Source organism: Arvicanthis niloticus, chromosome 22 (assembly GCF_011762505.2).
Source record: "Arvicanthis niloticus isolate mArvNil1 chromosome 22, mArvNil1.pat.X, whole genome shotgun sequence".
Taxonomy (NCBI): Eukaryota; Metazoa; Chordata; class Mammalia; order Rodentia; family Muridae; genus Arvicanthis; species Arvicanthis niloticus.
The window spans coordinates 33,027,542-33,043,163 of record NC_133429.1 but is presented as its reverse complement, the minus strand read 5'-3'; the positions used below and the strand labels follow the sequence as shown (position 1 = coordinate 33,043,163).

Here is a 15,622-nt window from a genome sequence, read left to right as displayed (position 1 = left end):
TTGCATGCACATGGTAAAAGGCAAAGTAAGACAGCTTAATGTCATCAGGTAGTGTAATTTTGTTAGAGCATCATTGTATATGTGGAACATCACTGAATGAATGAAATAAACATTGTTATATGGCCCATGATTTTATACATATACATGTGTGTGTATATATCTATATATATACACACATATATACATGTATATATACACACATATGTATCTACATGCACACATATATAGACATATATAGACATATAGACATATATAGACATATAGACATATATATGTGTATATATATATATGTATGTATGTTCAGGGCTAGGACACAGCTTGGTGATAGATCACTTGCCTTCATGATTAAGGTTCCATATTCAACTTGCAAACCTGCAATTTAAGAAGCACACAAAGTCTGATTTTTATTTTTGTTTGTTTTTTTGTTTGTTTTTTCTCTGTGTAGTCCTGGCTGTCCTGGAACTCACTCTGTAGACCAGGCTGGCCTTGAACTCAGAAATCTGCCTGCCTCTGCCTCCCAAGTGCTGGGATTAAAGGCGTGCACCACCACTACCCGGCCAAAGTCTGATTTTTAAAAAAAAATTTTAAAAAAATTTAATAAATATTTAATATTTATTATTTAATAAAATAAAAATATTTAATAAAACTGATTTTTTTAAAAAATACTTTTTAAAAATATTTAAAAAAAAACTTTTCTCTTAATCAAAAAGCTTTGGGTGGCCGGATAGTGGTGGTGCACGCCTTTAATCCCAGCACTTGGGAGGCAGAGGCAGGCAGATTTCTGAGTTCGAGGCCAGCCTGGTCTACAGAGTGAGCATTGACTGATCTTTTTTTTTTTTTTTTTTTTTTTTGACCAAAAATATTGTTTGGTGCTCGAGTGATGGCTCGGGAGTTAAGAATGTTTTTTGCCTTGCAGAGGACACAGGCTCAGTTCTCAGCACCCATATGGTGGTTCACAAGCATCTGTAACTCAAGGTCCAGGGGATCCAACCTTCTCTTCTATTCTCCACGGGTACCAGGCATGCACATGGCACACATACATACATGCAGGCAAAACGTTCACACACATAGATACAGCCAAAATACCGAAAAATATTACTTGTATAATTTCATGACTACTACCTATGATTTATCTACCTATGATTTTATGTAGCATAAAGTCAACACTCTGCTTTGGGGGTTGTATAGACAACCATATTTAAGACATAAGCCATAGGATTAAGCTGTTGAAAACAAATCTGAAGGGCATTTAAGACATTATTCCAACTCAGATCATGCATACAAAGTCCTATGTGTTTGAGTAAACTTTCTTTATGGTGATTCTGAGATAATGTAGTAATATTGGAGATGGAGGGAAGTTTAAGGTATAGAATTTTTTACTTGTATCATTTCTCTCATTGCTCATATTAAAACGTGCCAATTTATCCAATGCAATAAAAATCTGTGGTATTGTGTGTTTGTTTTAAACAGGTATAGGGAAATTCGAATGGCATATTATTTGCAGGAAGATTGCACAACCCTGTCATAGCGATGGAGAAACACAATGAACAATGAAGCTGAAAAGGGAGACCTTGGTACCATGCTAAGGATTTGAGATGTGAGCCAACATTGGTCCCTTCAAGATCCCTAAATAGATGCTGATTTATCTTTCCAACTAGAAAATGATAAATTTTCTATCTCCCGAGCCATCACTCAAGCACCAAACAATATTTTTGGTCAAAAAAAAAAAAAAAAAAAAAAGAGATCAGTCAATGCTCACTCTGTAGACCAGGCTGGCCTCGTCTATGTTTGGCATTTTTTTTTTTTTCAACTTAAAGCCTCAATTTCAACTTGGGAGAGCAGTTTATGGATTTTCTGAACTTGTATATGATTGCAATTCATAAAACCTTGCTTCAATAATTTGATTTACTCAGTGCCATAGAAGACCCAGCTATTTGGGTATGAGAGGTGAGAGCCGTTTTTCTTTTAAAAATTCACAATTTGATTACATCTAGGATTTTTTTTTTCCCTTTTAAAACATTATGTGTTCTGATCATCATTATTAGTGTGTATTTCTGTGGGAGCACACATACCACCGTGCACATGTAGCAGTCAGAAGTCTGAGTGGTGTCAGTGGTTCTTTTACTTTGGTTCTGGGACCAAACTTGAGTCTCTGGGATTGCATAGCAAGCCCTCTTACCCATCTTGTCCACCCACATCTAGTCTTTTCCAGGTATTTGTTGTATGAGAGAGTCATTGTTAGGCCCTGAGAAATGTAGCAGTTAAGTGTTCTGTCCTTAAGAGTGTGTCGTTTAGGAGAGCCAACACAGTCACAGAAGATAGTGATGTAGAGTTTGAGGCTGGTCATAACAGGGGAAAGGTTGCCCAGATGAAGAAAGCATTTGTTTTGCACAGGGGGAAGGTAACATTATCCGGAAGTGAACAATAAGAGATGATGGTCCAGAGAGCCGTTGAGAAGCAGTTTTTATAACTGTGAGTTTAATCCCTTAAGAAACCAGGAAGTGATGTGGACTCAGTGGGAGAGCAACTCTGCTCAAGTAGCAAAGAAACTGATGTGTTTATTCACTAGCCCCACCAGCTTTGGGCCTGGCTCTGTTCTGGAGAAAGCTAGCTCAACCACCTGCCATGCAAACGGGAGCAGTGGTCCTCCCCAGCTTGGGAAGAAGTCTTCAGCCTAGGACAGATGACTGCTGTTTGCAGTCTGCCTGGGAGCCCTGAGGGTAAGGATTGAGGCTTAGGTGTGAGAATTTCCTGGGAAAGAGATTGATTCCAAGCACGGGGACATAGACATCTTGTCACTGCTTAAATGATGGAATGTTCCAAGTGAGCTTTATTGTGATGGGGACATCACTAGTGAAGGGAGGAAATGCCATCCCAAATGGAGAGAATGCTTAGTATGAAGACGGTGAGAAGGGTAACGCCAGGATATGCCAGTTAGTTGTTAGTCCGTTAGACCTTTTTAACTATTAATTCTTCTATTACTGACGTTAGCTCACTCCTTGCTTAGATATTCTCCTACATTGTAAACATCTAGGCTGTTTTCAAACTTATATTTAGTCAAGTGTTTCACAAATACGAAGGTGAATAAGACTGATTAAATCCATCCTTCTAGGGGAAACATTTTATCAGGGGATAGGGCCTGTCAGGCCACAATAGTTCCCAGTAGTTCTCCCCTTGGAAAACAAGCAGGTAGAACAGAAGGCTGGCTGGGAGCTCCTGAAAGGCGGGGCTCCTATTCTTCACACCGGAAGCCACTACAGCTATCACACCACCTGGCACATAGAGGATGCTGGGTACAATTTGTTAATTAGGAGAAAGAAGTCATAAAGTAGACTTTGAAAGAGTGAATGGAACAGTGTGAGATCAGATTCTCATAAAGGGTCATTCTGAGTGACATCACTTTCCCTTTGTAACTTTCCATGTATCCTGACACATGAAGTTTATTTCTCTGATTTTTTTTTTTCCTTGTGAGAGATTGAGTTCAGGGGCAAGTGTCTCCATGGGATATAGTCAGTTCAATATTAGTTAATATCAGAAAGTGTAGTGAAATTTCCCCTTTTGTCATGCCCCACTCGACCAGCAAGGAAGACTCGAACAACCAGATCCTTCTCAACAGCCTTTATTGTAGAAGCAATTCATCATTTAGTAGGGAACCCCGAGCCCCCAGGGCGAGCTGCTTATATACTCTCAGCCCTAGTCGGGGAATTCACGTGGAGGTGTTCGATTGGTCAGAATTACAGTGCTTCATTTACATATCCCGCTTGGGAGGGGCGATTGGTGGGAATTACTATGCCTCATTAACATATCCCGCTCGGGAGGGGTTGGCGCCAAAACTGAGTTGGTCCAAGAGTGATCGCATGCGCAGTGCACTTGTTTACTGGTAGATCATACGAGAAGCCGGCGCCATCTTGACCAGCTGAGTCGGGTCGGTGGCCTACACCCTTTGAGTTCTAGAACTGGAAAAAAGATGCATTCCAATGGAGCAAATTAAGCCTCTGGGGGGTGGGGGTTGGAGGTTGGGGGGTGGGAAGTTTTATTTCCCACCAGCCAAAGAAGATGCATCTCCTCATTGAAGGCCTCAAACTTTTTCTGCTTGAGACCCCATTTTGTCAAATGAATTTTTACACAACCACAAGCATACAGGTACATAAAATATGTGCATAAGTCTAACATTTATTATTAACGAATAATTAAACTATTATTTAAAAATGACTCTTCAGTATACATATTCTTTTTATTACCATGCAGTGGAAAGCCAGTTTGCATACCAATGCAATGGACGTGCTAATCTAGGATAAATATTTGATATTATAGGAAATGGAGCTTATTCCATAGTTTTCAGAGTTGAGTGATATTTTGATTTTTATAATCGTCAGTGCTGAGAGTGTCATTTCCCATAAACACCTAGAATCATAATAGCAGTATATTTAGACCTACTTTAGAAGCTGTGGAAAAGTCCATCCTAATCCCAAACTAAACTCAGTTAACAACATTTTATGGAGCTCAAGCCTGCGACCCAATTTGTAACCTTTTGTTATTTGTTTGCTTTTTTGAGACAGGGTTTCTATATGTAGCCACAGCTGTCCTGCATAGACTTCTGTGCAGACTGGCCTCTAACTCACAGAGATCTGCCTGTCTCTGCCTCCCAAGTGCTGGGATCAAAGGCACGCATCACTACAGATGGCTTTAAGTTGCAAATTTAAAAATCAAATATTCTAAACCAAACAACCCAGAGCTAAATTAATTTGATATGTGCTGAGAGATGATAATAGGAAAATATTAAATGTTTTTGCTTTCTGCACTTGTCACTACGCTTCTATAGAAGCAGAAACAGATGCATTTACAGAAAAAAAATATTTCAGTTCTTAACATACAATTGAATCTGAACAGATGTGTCAGGCAGCCAGCATTGGCAGTGCATGATGTGATAACATGTGCAATGCATGTTGGGTACTCAAAACCAAGGATGTAGTGAAATTGTAATTTCATCTCAATATTGGTGAACAATACAACATGGATGAACACTGCCATAAACGTCTCAGATCTACTCTGCATTTGACTTGAATTAATTTTTTTATTGTGAAGCATCCAGAGACCTTTTTTTTTATCCTCACCCAATTTTCCATAATTTCCATGTTCAGTCATGTGACCCCATAGGATTATGGACTGCAGTTCTAATGCCTGGAGCTGTGTTCTGATCCATAGAGCAATGGTGGAGTACCCTGAGGTATTGCTTTAGTAATGGAAGAAAATTAGCTCCCAAAGTTTGTGCTAACCCCATTTAAGCTTAAACAAGCCAGTCTTGTAGAGAATTTAATAATTTCCAAATCGCAGGCCTACATCTTAGGACGAAGCTCAGGCATACTGAGAGAAAATTCACAGTGACTGGGATCACATAAAAATGTACTAGGAAAATTAAATCCATAATGATAAGAAGGTAAAGTAAGTAAATGGAAACAGATCGACAAAGAAGAGAGGTTAGTAACAAGGGTGGTAACAGTGACAGCCACTTTCCACTTGTTCATGTGACAGAAAAGGTAGAGAAAGGATTTAGCACGCATGGGAAATACAAGGTAACCCAAATGAAATGTAGAATAGAAAAATCTAATGTCTGAGATGAAATACGTTACATGAAATAGAAAAAAAGCACCCATGCTACTGCTGGCTATGTTCTACTATGGCCATTTCCCCGCCCCTAAGGTCTCCACGGTTCCCATGCAGGGGCTGGCCAACTCTTGCTGTGGATCCTGCTCGAATTCCTGGCCATCTGCCCCCTATGGTTAGCTGTCACAAATCCACTTAACCTGGTAAAATCAAAACTCTAGAGGCTTGTAATTTATCAGTCAGATTTATATCAGTAAATTCTCAACCCACAAAACGCCCACACAAAGAATTTAAGACTCAATTGATATAAACACAAGCTGCACACCTAGATAAGGCAAATGCACCCTACTTATTATTTAATCATCTATCTAAGAAATCCCCAATACTTATGGCTCCCAGGACTGCATGGTTCTGGTTCCTCTTCCTCTACTGTGGGTTCCATCTTGTCTCCTCATCACTGTCTCCCTCTCTATGTCTCTCTCTGTCCTCGGCTTAAAACTCTCCACCTGCCTTCTTTTTCCACTGCCCAATCACAGGCTCTATCCTATGCTCTATGTCTATGCCTGTAGACAGCATTCCACATAAATATAATCTACTCAGTTCTGCAGGATGAAAGAGTAAGTAAAGATGTAGCAGTGGGAACCATCCAAATAAAATGAAGAAAGACCAGGAAAGATGGGTTGAGCTTCAGTGACTCGTAGGACAGTTTTCAATGGCCTAATGTGTGTATGTGGAGTCCCTAGCAGAGAGCCTCAGCAAGAGTATTAATAAACAACTAGAAGATAATTTCCAAAAGGCACAAAAACTAGATTGCCAAATTCTCAGACAAAAACCATGGAAGGACACTAGGGAATATAAATTACTACCAATGAAAGCCAAGGAGCATCTGAAGAGGAGCTGGGGCAATGGCTCAGTGTTTAAGAGCACTCGTTGCTCTTGCAGAAGACCTAGGTTTAGTTCCTAGCATCCACATCACAACTCGAAACCATCTGTAACTCCAATGCCGGGACATGTGACGGCCTTTTCTGACATCTGGGTACTAGGCACACACAGGCTACACATATACACGTGCAGGCAACCTCTCACACACTTAAAAATAAATAAATAAATCTTCTGAAAAAGCAGTTGAACAGCAAATCACTGGAGTACATACAGAGCAGGAGAGAGTAAGAATGGGGTCAAACATCTTGTTAGAAATAAGTTGCTGGATGGTGGTGGCGCAGGCCTTCATTCCCAGCACTCAGGAGGAAGAGGCACATGGATCTCCAAGATGAAGGTTGATTTGATCTACACAGAGAAACCCTGTATTGAAAACAGCTGAAAGAAAGAAAGAAAGAAAGAAAGAAAGAAAGAAAGAAAGAGAAAGAAAGAAAGTAATTTAACAGAGTTCATAATAGAGCAATATCTTTACTGAAAGAAAAAAAAGTGTCAACTTAGATTTCAAAACCAGTGAAAATGCCCTCAAAATTGAAGGTGAAATCTCACTTACATGAATACTGAAAAAAAAATTCATCACAGAACATGCAATGATAAAAAAAAAACAATTCCTTCTCACCAGAGGAAAGTGAGCATAAGGAGAAACCATTGCCAACAAAAGGCGTAAGATCTTGTTTATAGATTTTTTTTAAAAAGGCAGATAAATGTAAAAGGATTTGGTAAAATAACCGGTTTCAAAGGTATTTGGGTAGTTTAACAAGGTAACCCTGAAAATGTATACAATTGTATCGTGTCTAAAGAGTTTATAACCTAATGTAAAATGTAATTTAGAGTGTGTGACAGTCACTTCAGAAAAGCCTTGAGGTGAGAGAAGAAAGGGTCTGTTAGTACGTAAGGGTCTGTTGGTTACTTATACAGTGATATGTTGTCATTTAAGGTAGATTGTAGTACATTTAGGGTAAACCCAAAAGCAATCACCAACACCAAACAACATAAATTGTCTTAGCAAATAGGCCACCCAAAGGAGTAAAGAGAATCATAGAAATATCCATGTAATCTGAAAGAAGGCAGAAAATAAGGGAAAAGGATCAAAGAAGAGAGATGAGTCACACCAAAAACAGATAGGGAGATGAGGTTGTGTAAACCAGGTTGCTTGGGCAGCAGCCTGAACTCTTACGAAAGTCAACAAGATGGCTTTGATCTCCTCTCCGCATCAAATTTCTCTCCCAAAGTTAAAGAGCAAAGGATTAGAAACTTGCATTAACTGCGGTTACAACAGCAAAATGCTCCTGGCAGTGATTCCTTTTCTGACTTAAGCGTTTCACCGAAAGACACTTAGCAGGTTCAGCCAAGAGACGCACACGGCGCCCTTACTTAATTCTGGTTGCTATAGCAGAGCCACCCAGGCAGACTTCAAAAGGGAAAGACTTTCCCTCTGTCCTTTTGAGGTTCTGAGACTCTGTAGACCTTCTGGCCACATGGTTGTCCTGTGGGACAACGCCTGCTCTTTTGCAGTTCACTGCTTAGGGGCTACCCCTAAGGACCCTTCTCTCTGCCGTGTGGGATTCCGAATCCATCCGTTTCTCTTTAGTTCTTGGCTTCCTTCAGTGGCACGGTTTTATCTAATGTTCTGTCTGCTTCACAAACAGTTTTATCTTTCCCCATCTTTCTCATTTACTTCATGCCTATTTGCTCTTTGCATCGTCTTTTGTGATGTCCAGAGGTTAAATAAGGCCCCCGTGAGCACATTCTATACAAGATCTACCACTAACGGGCTGGACCCCAGTCCCCTCGATAGCACTGCAATTCAAATCCTGCCACTGCCCAGCCCGTAGCTTCATCTGATCCCGCATGTTTGTCACAGTCTGAAACTACAGCGTGTGTAGCATGATCGGATGGCAGAGGTGGAGGCAAAGACATTCTGAGTGTTTACTACCCGCATAGATGAAAACAGTCAGTCTTCTGCCTCCAAGTCTCTCCTACGGCCACTGGTTAGCAAAATTGGTGGGCTTCATTATGTAGATTGGGTGAATCGATGAAGGGAAACTTGAGAGATAGGAAAGCTTAGAAACCAGGGAGGAAAGTTCAAGGCTGAGAGAGTAATGGATCAAAGGAAGCTGAGGCACCATCTGTAAGGGCCAGACAGCACGGAAGGTGAGCCAAGGCTGGGATGTGGGCGGGGCCTGGATAGCACTATGTTCAGTGAGATATTGGGAGAAACTACAGAACGCGTAGGATGTTGAGAGCAAAGGAAAAGGAACGTGGACAGGGGATGTGTCTCTAGGCCGCTGAATCCCCTTTGATACTCTTTTGAGAGGCACCAGGAAGGACGGAAATGACCTCGGTAGAATTTCTGTTTGTACTTTGCCCGACTAGGGAGCACAGACTGTTCCCCAGGGACACTGAAGTGGTCAGCAACGGAAGTGTTGGGTGGCTGATAGCCATTTCTGTTCTCTTTATAAGAATCTCCATCTCTTATATTTTTATAGAGACTGAACCACTTGCCATGGCTTCTCCTGGCATTGGTTCTAATCCAGAACCAACGAGGAGTGTATCACTTAGGCCTGTCCAGTCAGAGAACCACATTCTGCTGGCTTGGAGCAGCTGAGAATGTGTGTGTGTGTGTGTGTGTGTGTGTGTGTGTGTGTGTGTGAGAGAGAGAGAGAGAGAGAGAGAGAGAGAGAGAGAGAGAGAGAGAGAGAGAGATTTTGAACTGACAAGGTACATCCAAGGCAGTTGAGAAAGTAATTCTGCTGATTTCAGATTTGTCCATGATAATAAACACAAAGGAAGGTAAGCAGGCCAGGTCACTCGGTGACTTGACTCTATACCAGCTCATGCTGCAGCTGACCCTTGACTTTCAAACTAGATGAGTCAACTGCCCACCCCCCACTTTGGTTTATGTTAGGATGAGCAGTGTGAGTGGGATTTGAACCAGCCTAAACTTTAAGACATTTGCCTTACATTTTCTGTCACCTATGATAACGACATATCCTCACAATAATTAGTTATAGCATGAGGGCAAGAAATGTCTCTCTGTGTTCTCTACTATATCCCCATCACTTATATTTTTCATTAAATGCATCCTAATCTGTTCATTATGTTGTGCCTGCAAGACTCTTCTCCAAGTCTCTGGATTTCTCTGAGAAGAAAATATCCCTAAAAGCCCTGGGGAGAAAGCAGATAGTATCTCAGTAGTGAAACCTTCAGTTTGCATGATCCTGGAGGGTTGTTATTTTCCTAGCCCAAGGGCTCACAGTTTGAAAGTACAGTCCAGTATGGTAGGAAAGCCGTGGCTGCCAGAGCTTGAGGTGATTGATCACATTGTGTTCACAGTCAGTGTGGTGGTTTGAATATGCTTGACCCATGGAGAGTGGTACTGTTAGGAGGTGTGGTCTAGTTGGAGGAAGTGTGTCACAATGGGGGTGGGATTTGGAGGTTAGCTCAGGCTCCACCCATTGTGGAAGAGTCAGTGTCTTCTGACTGCCTTCGGATCAAGATGTAGAACTCTCAGCTCCCCAGGATCCTGTCTGCTTGGATGCTGTCATGTTTCCCACCATGATGATAATGGACTGAACCTCTGAAACTGTAAGCCTTGGTCACTGTGTGTCTTCACAGCAATGGGAACCCGAACTAAGACAGGAAGAAGTAATGTATGCTGGTGTTTAGCTCATCTTCTCCTTTTTCTGCAGCCGAGGTCTCCAGCCTCTATAGCGTGGTGCTGCCACTTAGGGTAGATCCTCTCACCCCGATTAACCTAGTGTACGTAATGCCAAGAGATGTATCTCCAAGGTGACTCCAGAGCGTGTTGAGTTGACAATATAAATCACCAGAGATTTTTTTTTTTTTAAAGGGTGGCTGCTTAACCTACTATCATATAGTCTGTACATTTACAGTATCTGGAGAATACTGTGGGATTGACAAAGCCTGAGGAGTGAGTTCCTGATCCTAGGCAGAGCACCCCTCTTCTCTAAGCAGCTCAGCCAAAACCAAAGCAAAGTTGGGTGGGGGGATAGGGGGTGGGGAGGCAGAGAGCAGGGGGGTGGGAGTGGGAGGGGCAGCTTAGCCAAAAGCAAAGTGGGGGTGGGGGTGGGGGTAAGGGGTGGGAGAGTGGGAGGTGAGGGTGGGAAGCAAAGAGGGTACAAAACAGGGCTCACCTTTGCCAGTTTGTAATTTTGTAATTTCTTCTATCTGTTCCATCTTTTGGTCCTTTCTTTTTAAAACAAAGAGTTCAGCCAAGTTCAAAGTGTTGAGCCTGCCCTGCACAGATAGCTCATATTTCATAGGTTGAGTGATCAGGTGAAGCATGGTGTGGTTGGAAGATGTGCTTAGTTAGGTCCTAGCATATTGAGCCTACTAAACAACTCCTCTAAATTCTAATCTAGCCTTTTTTTATCTTCTCTGTTTTTCTCAGCCTCCTCCTCCTCCTCCTCCTCCTCCTCCTCCTCCTCCTCCTCCTCTTCCTCCTCCTCCTCCTCCCACCCTCCTTACTGATAAGACTAAGACTAAGTGAATAGGATAAGCTGTGTACTTCTGGTCCTTAACAGGATACCTGGACAGTCCTCAATTATCTGAAATCTCTCTGACAAACCTTCCGAACGTTAAAGCGTTAGCCAGCAACATTTTAGCTCTACATGCCAACATTAATGTTTATTTCCAGAACTCATACACAGGAAATGTTTCTTCTGGCAAACTTTGCTGAGAATTTGCAAGGAATAACCTTGTTCAAGCTGTTTAATCGACCAATATTTCAAAGTATGTACCTACGTAAGAGAGAGGGGGAGAGAGAGAGGGAGAGAGAGGGAGAGAGAGAGCCCCAGTGGGGTAGAAATAAAGAAAATGTGGCCCTTGTGGGCTGGCCAATTGGAGCTAAGAGCAGCCCAGACGAAACATAAAAAATAATAGGTAATAATTCAGTGTTATCGATAGGGAAGTTGATTCTAACAGCACAGAGGGTAGGCAGCTGCCTAGCTATTGTGCTGCCTAAGGCATATTTAAAAATATAAAGGCTGTGTGTGTTTTTTATCCAGGAACATGAATGGTCTAAAGATGGGAAGAAACCCCGAGTCGAGATTTATTAATAAATGTTAACTACACACACCCCTCCATGGACTCTGCATCAGTGTCTGCCTCCAGGTTCCTGTCCTGTTTGTCCTGTTTTGACTTTGTTCAGTGATGAACAGCGATGTGGAAATTATAAGTCAAATAAACCCTTTCCTTCTTCAGGTTGCTTTGATCATGGTATTCCATTATAGTAGTGATAAGGCTAAGACACAGATTGGTACTGGGATGTTAGGATATTGCTGTGACAGACATGACCATGTTTTTGGATAGATTGTGGAAGGACTTCGGAGCTTTGGACTAGAAAAGCCATCTTGGTGAGCCTTCTGGGGGAGCTTGGAAAATGAGAGTGTTGAGCGAAATGCAGACGATGGAGGCCTGGCTTATGAAATTTCAGAGGAAAGTTTGGGAGTCCTGTAATGGGTCTATCAGAGCCCTTCGTTAATTTGAGTTAAGCTGGGGTTCTGGTTAGCTGCAACTGAAGAATCAGCTGTGATTAACAAAATACCAGAACTACTAAAGTGAAACCTTTGTTTTGCTTGGATAATTGATGCCGGTTATCCGGAACTGAAAAATAAATGTTAATTAAGAAGAGACTAGCACCATTGAGGTGAGATCTTCTGGGAAGCATTTCCTCAGAGTCAGCGCACAGAAGCTGTGGTCAGAGTTGCACCTTGTGCTGGCAGTTGAACTTGGTGGTGTAAAAGTCACCCAGATGGTACTAGTTTTGAAGTCATCAAGGGGTCATGGAGAGCAGATTCTAAGGCTTGCTACTGTGTAGCCGGTCTGGAGGTTCCTGAAGAGAGGCCCAGGAGAGGATATTGGTGAAAGTGCAGCCCAGTTGCAGTAAGAGACCCCAGCACTTCAGAAATGTCAATACCGTGGGATACCAAGCACAGCAGCAGTGTGGAATGGGGTGAGCCAAAACCTAGAAGACAAGCTGTGTGTTCCACAGGGCAGAGCCAGAGAAGTGACTCAGGCCCTGTGGCGGACCCCAGAACATTGTGAATGGATCTCAGACACTGAACACTGAGTTATTTACACACCAGGAGTTTGGTTTTTCTTTGTTCAGATTGTGACTGTGTCCTGCTTCTTTCCTCTTGAAATAAGGAAATATTTAAATTAATTTTATTTTAAAATTTTACAGGAGCCCACACTTGAATGACTGAATTTTTAAAAGAGATTTTGGATTTCAAAAGAGACTGTCTTTTTTTTTTTTTTTTTTTTTTTAATTTTGTTTTGTAAAACGTTGTGTGTAAAATGTTTTATAATGACAATTTTAATGTGTGATCCTGGGCATCAACAAGAAAGGAAAGGTAGTGGCTTAATAGTTGATGTGTTTGTGTGCCAGGTTGGCAAGGGGACAATTGTGTGATTAGTCAATTTGACACAAGTTAGAGTCATCAGAGAGAAGGGAACCTCAATAAAGAAAATGCCTCTTTAAGATTGGCCTGTAGAACATTTTCTGAATTAGTGATTTATGTGGGAGGGTCCTGCTCATTATGGGTGGTCCTTGATACTATAAAAAAAGCAGACTGAGCAAGCCAGGAGGAGCAAGCCAGTAAGCAGCACCCCTCCAAGGCCTCTGCACCAGCTCCTGACCCCAGGTTCCTGTCCTGACTTCCTTCAGTTATGAACAGTGACATGGAAGTATAAGCCAAATAAAACCTTTGCTCCCCAACGCACTATGTGGTAATAGGCTATTGGAACAGAACGAGTCTTTTCTTTAGTGTCCTAAGTAGGCTTTAGTGGTCTACGATAGTCCCCATTTGGTGGGGAGAAGGGTTTCTTTTGATCACACAGCAACAAACTATAAAAAGATAAGTCAAATTAGGTTTGTGTAGCACATAATAATCATCTTAGCTCTTAGCTCAGTTGAGCCTGTGGGTAAAAAACACAAGAGCCTGACAAAATGAGAGCTATGCTTCCAAAAGCTATGACAGAAAAAGCCAGTTACACACTACACACACACACATATATATATAAAGATGATGTCATATTTGACTTTTAAAAAATGTTTTTGCATATATTTGAGCTTGTTGTGAGCATAGATTTTTGTCTGCTTTTATTAACATTATACCTCTGAAGCTGTCGGGGGCATCTCTGTCTATACACTGAAGGCCTGGAATCAGCCATAGGCCTGAAGACAGCGGTAGGCCTAACATGCATGCCTGCTAGCACAAAGTCTTGGTCTCTGTGGAAAAACACTAGAACAGATGGCTAGAAGTTGTTGTAAACAAACAGCTTTGATAGATAGTTGTCAGACTCTAGTCATAGACCTTGTAGATAGGCGACCTTGGGTAGATAGTACCAACTTAGATTAGGACAAGTGAATCATAGGCGGAGTCATAGTGACCTGTCCCCTGAACCTTCACCCAGCTGAGACACTGTTCTGGAAGATATCTGTACTCCCCCTGAACACCTACGCTCCTGCGTCATCCCCTTCCCCACATCCTGCCTTTTTGTGTATATAACCCAAGTGTGAAAAAGTAAAAATTGCGATCTGATCAGCCTATAGACAGGTCGCCATTCTTTGCGTCTTTGCCTGTTACCCCCCCCCCCCCCACCTTTCAGATGATCTCCCTGGACCCCTGTTTAATGTCCTGCTGGATAGGACATGAAGCCTAGGGGTTGAATTAATAAGTGAATGACTACTGGTGTTAATTGTTAATTTGACAAAAATCTGGAACTACCTGGGAGATCAGTCTCTGAGAATTGTATGGGGAGGGGGCAGTTATGTTCATTCTGTCAATAGAGGTGGGAAGACCCACTCAGTGTGGGTGGCACATTCCCTAGGCAGGGAATCTTGAACCATGTAAGAGTGGAGAAGGTAAGCTGATTGCTAGTGTGTATGCATTCACTGCTCTCTGTTCCTGACTGTAGATGCAACATGACCAGCGCCTGTTGCTGTCTGTGGCTTCACAGTTACTGTAACTGTGAGTTAAATAAACCCTTTCTCCTTTAAGTTGTTTTTGGAGAATACATTATTACAACAACTGGAAAAAAAACAGTAACAGACTAAGAACTAGGCAAATGTTAAGACAGTTGGCAGAAAACACCAGAAAATGTGTTTCTGGAGGGTAGAATTATATGCGGGTTTTGTTTGTTGCTTTCTTCTCCACCGTACTCATGGACTGCTTGCATAGCATACTTATAGAATGCAATACTTAGAATACATAGAATACATAGAATACATAGTACTTAGAATACATAGAATACTTATAGAATGCTTTGTTTTAGAGTAACAGCAGCTCTAGAAAGGCCCTGGGAGAATTTCTTCTTGCTGTAAGTTTTTCTACACAGGAAAACAGAGCTCAGTTTGTATTCCAACTCTGATTGGCTATTCCTAGTGTTGATTACCCAGCAAGCTCTATGGAGGATTTTAATGTTACACCTGGTTGATTAGTAATGTCTGCTGTGGAGCAGCTGTAGAGAGGAAGGTATACTTGTGAATACATGCCTTGGGCAGTTATTGCTGTTTGATATCTTTAGAAAACAGTGATCCTCACTTAGCTTCTCAGGTGAATTAAAAATTTAATAGGTATTAGCACATGTGTGTGGGCTTGTTGAACGGTAGACAAAGACATAAAGCACATTTGAAAATAAACCCTCTTTTCCCATCCAGAACTCAACGGTTCAGTATGAGTTTTGACACATATAAAAAAAGAGTATGACATCCAAGACAGTTCAGTGTGATGATGCTGTCAATAATGGGGTTGATCTAAGTATAAAAAGCTGATAACTTAAAAGCATAGAGAGGCAAGAGAGATGGCTCAGTGATTAAGACAGTGATTCTCAGCCTTTCTAATGCTATGACCCTTTAATACAGAACTTCATGTTGTGGTGACACCCAACCATAAAATTATTTTTGTTGCTACTTCATAACTGTATCTTTGCTACTGTTATGACCTGTAACATAAATATCTGTGTTTTCCAATGATCATAGGTGACCCACAGGTTGAGTATCCTGGGTTAAGAGCACATACCTCCCTTAAAGTTGACAGTTGACCTTGGTTTAATT

The 15,622-nt window shown here is 41.6% G+C and overlaps 1 non-coding gene across 1 annotated transcript; it reads left to right on the top strand.

Moving 5' to 3' along the window:
* Nucleotides 1-15,149: 15,149 nt before the first annotated feature.
* Nucleotides 15,150-15,274, top strand: LOC143436502 (small nucleolar RNA SNORA40). Its single transcript, XR_013106472.1, has one exon. It is a non-coding gene; the product is annotated as a small nucleolar RNA SNORA40 (small nucleolar RNA).
* The last annotated feature ends 348 nt before the right edge of the window (nucleotides 15,275-15,622 follow it).